The following is a 6,719-nucleotide window of genomic DNA, read 5'->3' as shown; positions in this document are numbered from 1 at the left end:
GGCCGAGTGCATGGGCAAGATGGGTCTCGCGAGGCTACTGAGCCTTTGCACCTATGCCTTGCCAACATGGGCCACTTGGCATCGACTCCACGAGAAACGAACCCAGACTCGTGTTGTGATGGCGCGATGGCTTCCCAAGACAACGGTGGCCTAAGGGCCTTGCCTCGGCCTCATACTTTCTCTTGATGAGATTATGAGCATCAACACTTGCCCCCCAGTCTAGGAGAGTACCTTTAGGTGCTCTTGTAGACTATTCACCTTGATTCCTATAAATAGGCCCTCATGCATGGCTTAATATTTTCACCTTACTCCTTTGGCTTAGTGGTGCATAGACCCTTATTCCTTCCAAGAGGTAAGGGGTTCAATCCCCCACAACCTCACTTTCAACATAGTTCCTTTCATTTGTTTTATATATATTTTCACTTCATTTTTTTTTTTACATATGAGCTAATTTCTTGGTGTGTATATTTTATGACTAACACACCTTTCTGGTTAATTCTTGCAGACGTGCCTTTTCGACTCTTCGGTGCTTTTCGCTCCCCGACCTTCTTTGGACCCCAACTTCGCTCTCTTAATCGCTTGAGGTATATTTTCTTTCCTTCTCCCTTTTATTTATTTATTTATTTTTTATCGGGTCCAAACTAGCAGTACTTGGGATGGGGTACATTAGTCTGAGCTTGTAGTGAGTTTGACCATATGCACGCCCCTCCTCTTTGTTGTTGTTTTTTTTTATACCCTGTAGTAGGCCATTTAGGGCGTTTGCATCTAGAGGTATTAAGCCTATTCCTTTGTGTTTTGTAGCCTTCCCCTCATTTATACGTGAGCCCCTTTTTGCTATTGGGACGTGGTTTCATGGCCAGTGACGGCCCGTCCGACATACCCCCAAGGGCTGAGTTTATTGACCTGTCCTCAGGCTCAGAGTCCCCCGAGGGCAACCCTCACCAGGACTATGACTCCTTAAGGCTGGCCCGCATCCGCCACCTCGAGTGTATGGCCGAACTTAGGCGTAAAATTTGGGTAGTGGAGAGCGAAATTAACTCGATGTCGAGAGGAGATGGAGGACCTTCACCCCTGGGTCTTAGTGACCACATAGCGCGTCTTAGGATGACCCTTTTTGAATTGCGATGGGAGTTAGAATTTATGGAGGGACACATTTCGCCAGAACCTCCCCCTCCATCTTCGCCTGATGACAGTCATGGGGTTGCTAGCTCCTCTCCCAAGCCCCTAGTCTCAGTTTATCCTAACTTAGTGCTTTCGCCATCGCTCCCTCGATGGAAAACTCTTGCTAGGAAGAAAAAATGGAGGGTTAAGTGTTCTGCCTCTTCCTCACATATTTCTTTTGATTTTGCAGATATGCCGAAAGCACGTAGACAGGTGTCCATCCAGGAAGAGGACGGCGCCCCTCCGCTGGCATCCAGCCTAGTGTCCCGTGTGTCTTCTAATAAACTGAAGGAGATCGTGAAGAACTACCGCATTCCTCTAGAATACGCCCTATATGCTCCCCAGGAGGCGTGCCGGGCCGATCGCCCTGAGAAGGGTTTTGTGGCTTTGAGTGAGCAGATTTTGAAGGCGGGTGGCACCATTCCTTTGCACCCGTTCTTCGTGGCGGTTCTCAACTACTTCGATTTGGCCCCTCTGCAACTGTCACCTAACAGTTGGTTGACTTTAAGTTGCCTTTTCATCTGGTTCAAGGGAAACGTCCAACGCGCCCCGACGGCGCAGGAGGTGCATTCTCTGTATAACCTCATGGGAATGCACAAGTCCAAGGGCTTCTACTACCTGCAAAAGGCCAACAACGAGCTCCCCTTAATAGAGGGCTCAGTGTCCAACACAGGGCCTTGGAAACAAGAATTTTTCTGGGTAGAGGGGCCTCTCTCGGTTCGTGAAGGCTTTCGCGCCGGCCCTAGTAAGTATCCTGGTCTTTCTATTCTTCTTATTAGAACTTACTGTTTTGCACTTGTGCTTGTACTGACATTGGCGTGGATCTTGCAAGGCAATTTGCTGATCCCTCAGTCATTGGGCCGAAGGCGGAGGCCATCAACAAACTCATTAGTGCAGACTCCGCCCTGAAGAAGGCGACGATCCTATTTACTGTGGCAAACCTCAACCGCTACAAACTGTCCCCGGTCTCCGACCCCAAGCTTCTGTGGTCAGTCACTGGGTCTAAGAAGGCTATGGCTATGCCGGCTGGGCCGTCCCTATGCGACGGTGAGGCCGAGGAGGAGATGGAGGATGCCCCCCTCGAATGTGGGGGATCTCATCAGCGCCCCCTGTCCCCCGGGGGATGCCCTCCCTATGGCTCCCATGACCAGGACATGGCCTTTCAATCTCTGGACCCGCGGGCCGCAGCGGGATGTTACGCTCCCCCTGGCCTTGATGGTTGTGACGCCTTCCCTCAGGTCCCTCATGACATTGGCTTACCGGATGCTGATTTCGTCGACCTCGCGGAGCCCCCTTCCAATGTACCAGGGTCTCAGTTTTTCTCCTTCCCTACGCCTCCTCCTGCTTCGGCAAGTGGGTCGTCCGTTCCTGTTCAACCAGATGCTCCTGGCGCGGAGGCGGAGCCTTGGGTGACTAGGATGGCCTCATCCTATGCGCAGCGTTTCATTCAGATTGCCTCGGACCTCCCTATCTCCGACTGGAGAGGTCTAGGGAATGTGACCCAACCAGACCTTGGGGAAACCCTAAGGCGTGCCGCGGCCTGGGTGAGGTCTTGCACCTTGCGTCGATTAGTATTATGTATAGATGTACATGTGTTTTTTCTTTTTGTTACTTATTGCTGACGCCATTGACTTTCTTGTGCAGATCTACATCGTGTCCCTTCGGCATGCTGACACGTCCGACGTCCTCTCCGCATCTACTACTGAGAGGGACTGCCTCACGGCCCGGGTCCAGGAGGTCTAAAATGAGCTTAGCGAAACCAAGGTCCAGTTTTCAAAGGCCCAGACTAAGTCTGCCAACTTGTTCTCGAAGAGGGAGAAGACGAAGGCCAAGATCAAGGAACTAAAGGGCAAGGCTAGACGCTTGGAGTGCGAGCTCCAGGGGGCCAAGGCCGCTGCGGCTGCGTCGCAGGAGAGGGTTACTCAACTGGAGACCGAAGTTGAGGCCCTTAGGGCCGAACTACAGTCGGCTCAGGAGAAGAACGCTTCCTTGGAGGCGGAGAGGATAACCACCGAGCGCAGGTCTATAGATCGTGCTCTTTACAATGTGTGGAGGCAGGATCCCAACTTCGACTTCTCCTCTTTTGGTGAACAGGCCGTTGCCCGAGCGGCCTAGTGGAGCGCCCACTGTAGGAGGCCTTGAAATAGTCTTGCTCCTTTTTTGTTTTCTTTTTACTTTGTAATATCATTATCCGTGCTACTTTTATTTTGGTAACTCTTGTAATATTTCAAGAACTCTTCTTGTTTTTTTAATGTATAAATACATATGTTGCTGTTTATTTCTTGTTCTATTGTATTTGAGGCCCTTTTAAGCCTGTGTGATGGGGTTTGGTTGGTTCCCCTTTTTTTATCTATCAGGTTGGAGGTCCTTTGGAGCCCATGCGAGAGGGTTCACTGGGACCTCTTTTGGTGCCTCTTGGTTGCTTCTATAAGGATATTTTGACTCCTTGGGTCTTAGTTATCCTTTTATGTTTTTCTTGCGCGCACTTATTATTTCTTTGCGAGAAGCGTCCTTCTCGTCGTTATTCATAGTACTATTTTTGCAAGGGTCTCCTTTGGGACCCTTTTTTGCTAGGCGGCTTGGTGGCTGCTCTAGACTTATTATTATTGTCGTCACCATACATTTTTTGTAAGTCCCTATGGCCTCCCTTGGTGTTCATAAGAGTAGCTAATCCTTGCGATCCCAAGGGATACCTTGTAAGGACTTCGTTTAAGGCCCTAGTATAGGGGGTCCCTTTGGTTTTGGGTCACTTCCTCTTGATAGAGGGCCCTTTTTAAGATACTCTTGGTAGAGGGTCCTCCTTTTTTTTTTTTTTTTAGGGGCCTCCTTTTTAGGAGGGCTAGGGGTCCTCTTGGTAGAGGATCCCTTTTAGGGGCCTCATTTTTAGGAGGGCAAGGGGTCCCTTTTTAGGATCCTTCGTTATAGGGCCCTTTTTAGGTTCCCTTTGCTAGCCGCCTACTGTCGCCTCCTATCCTGCCCCCCAAGTGTCTGGTGAAATTTATTTCGGCAGGCACTTTGGCTGATGCCCACGTAGCGAAGGAAAATAATACATGAGGTTGTGAACAGTTTTACCCATAACATGCAGTTCCATTCATCACATTCATAATAAACAGTCTCATACAAATAGTTGCAACGGTACATATGAGGTTTTCATATAAAAATAAAATAAAAAGACTCACACCTACTTAGGAGGCTATCTAAGTAACCTTTTTGATTTCTTCCTACCATATCAAGGCAGCGTGCCACACTTGTTCTTTTACCATCGGACATGGGCGCCTTACTGGTAGTACTTCCTCAGGTGCTCTGCGTTCCATGCTCGGGGTAGGATGGTGTCGTCCATGCAAGCCAGCTTGTAAGTGTTCGGGGGGATGCACTGAGCAACCTGGTAGGGCCCCTCCCAATTCGCCCCCAACACTCCTGCGCCTGGGTCTCGCGTGTTTGGGAGTACCTTCCTTAGCACCAGGTCGCCAACTCTGAAAGTTCTCTCTCGCACCCTCGAATTGTAGTACCTTGCGGCGCGCTGCTGGTACACCGCCACCCTCATTTGTGCTTTTTCTCTCTTCTCCTCAAGCATGTCTAAGCTTTCGGCCAGGGCTACGCGGTTGGCTTCATCTCCATATGCCTGTACCCTGTGGGACTTGACTCGCATCTCGACTGGGACCACGGCTTCGCACCCATAGGCCAAGGAGAATGGGGACTCCCCAGTGGTCGTGCGTGGGGTGGTTCTGTAAGCCCACAGCACATTTGGTAGCTCATCTACCCAGGCTCCCTTCATCTTTTCTAGCTTTGTCTTGAGGTTCTTCTTAAGGACCCTGTTTATGGCCTCCACTTGTCCATTGGCCTGAGGATGCACAACCGCGGAGAAACTCCTCCTTATGCCCTTTTCCCTACAATATTCATCGAAAGCTCCTCCCATGAACTGGGTACCATTGTCGGAAATAATCTTTTAGGGTACTCCATATCTACAAATAATGAACTTGTTGACGAAAGAGGTGATGTGCTTGGCGGTTATCTTCATAGGGGGTTCTGCTTCTACTCACTTAGTGAAATAATCCACTGCCACCACCGCATACTTCGCTCCACCCCTGCCTATGGGAAGAGCGCCGATTAAGTCTATCCCCCAGATAGCGAAGGGCCAGGGGCTGGTCATGCTGGTCAGTTCGCTTGGGGGTTTCCGAGGGTAGTTGGCGTGCCTCTGGCATTTGTCGCATTTCGTGGCAAATTCATGCGCATCTTTCTCCATGGAAGGCCAGTAGTATCCTTGTCTCATGGCCTTCCTAGCCGTGGAGGGTCCGCTCTCGTGGTTGCCGCACTCTCCCTCATGTATCTCCTGTAACACTTTCAACGCCTCCTCCTCTTCTACACACCACAGGAGTGTCATTGAGAATCCTCTTTTGTAAAGGACTCCATCTACCAGGGTGTATCTTGCGGCCTTGTACACCAACCTCCGAGACTCATTTTTATCCACAGGCAAGGTTCCTTCTTCCAGGTACCTCTTGATTGGCTCAGTCCATGATTCCCTCGGGAAACTAATCATGTGCACGTCAGCGCCTTCGATGTTGGGCTTTGGTAAGTACTCCACGGGTATTGACTCCAAGACATCACCATCCTTGGTAGATGCCAACTTTGCAAGTGCATCGGCATGGGTGTTCTTTTCTCTGGGGATTTGCTCTATAGTATATGCTACCAACCGTCCCAGATAGCCCTTCACCTTCTCCAAGTAGGCTGCCATCTTGGGTCCCCTCGCCTGATACTCCCCCTTTACTTGGCATACTACCAATTGAGAGTCGCTGAAGATTTGAAGGCGCATCACTCTCAGTTCCTGGGCTAAACGCAGGCCAGCTAAGAGCGCCTCGTACTCTGCTTCATTATTGGAGGCCTCAAACCCAAATCGGATTGCGCAATACATTCTATGTCCCTCGGGCCCAGTCATCATGATGCCCGCTCCTGATCCTCCTTCATTTGACGCCCCATCAACGTGCAAACTCCACTCCTCTAAACCTCCTAGCTCCTCCTCCGTAACAAGCTGCTCTCCTTCTTCATTCCTTCCTTCATTCGGCTGATGGGTGAGCTCTACTATAAAATCTGCCAGCACCTGTCCATTGATGGAAGCCCTTGGAGTGTATACAATATCAAACTGACTTAGCTCAATCGACCATTTCATTAGTCTCCCTGAAGTCTCAGGCTTATGTAAGACCTGTCTCAAAGGACTATCTGTTAGGACTTCAATTGTATGTGCATGGAAGTAAGGCCTCAACTTCCTCGAAGCCACCACTAGCGCATAGGCCAATTTTTCGATCTCTGGATACCGGTTTTCCGCGTCCACCAAACGCTTGCTGATATAGTATACGAGTTGTTGCTACTTCTTCTCTCCCTTAACCAGGGCTGCGCTGATGGCATGCTCAGACACTGCCAAGTACAGGTACAGCTTCTCGCCCTTCCCTGGCTTTGCCAACAGGGGTGGCTTCCCCAGGTGCTCTTTCAGCTTGACAAATGCTTCCTCACATCTTTCATCCCAAGCGAACTTTTTGCCCCCTTTGAGGATGTCAAAGAATGGG

This window comes from Humulus lupulus, chromosome 5 (genome assembly GCF_963169125.1).
Source record: "Humulus lupulus chromosome 5, drHumLupu1.1, whole genome shotgun sequence".
Taxonomy (NCBI): domain Eukaryota; kingdom Viridiplantae; phylum Streptophyta; class Magnoliopsida; order Rosales; family Cannabaceae; genus Humulus; species Humulus lupulus.
Note: the sequence above shows the minus strand (reverse complement) of the source record.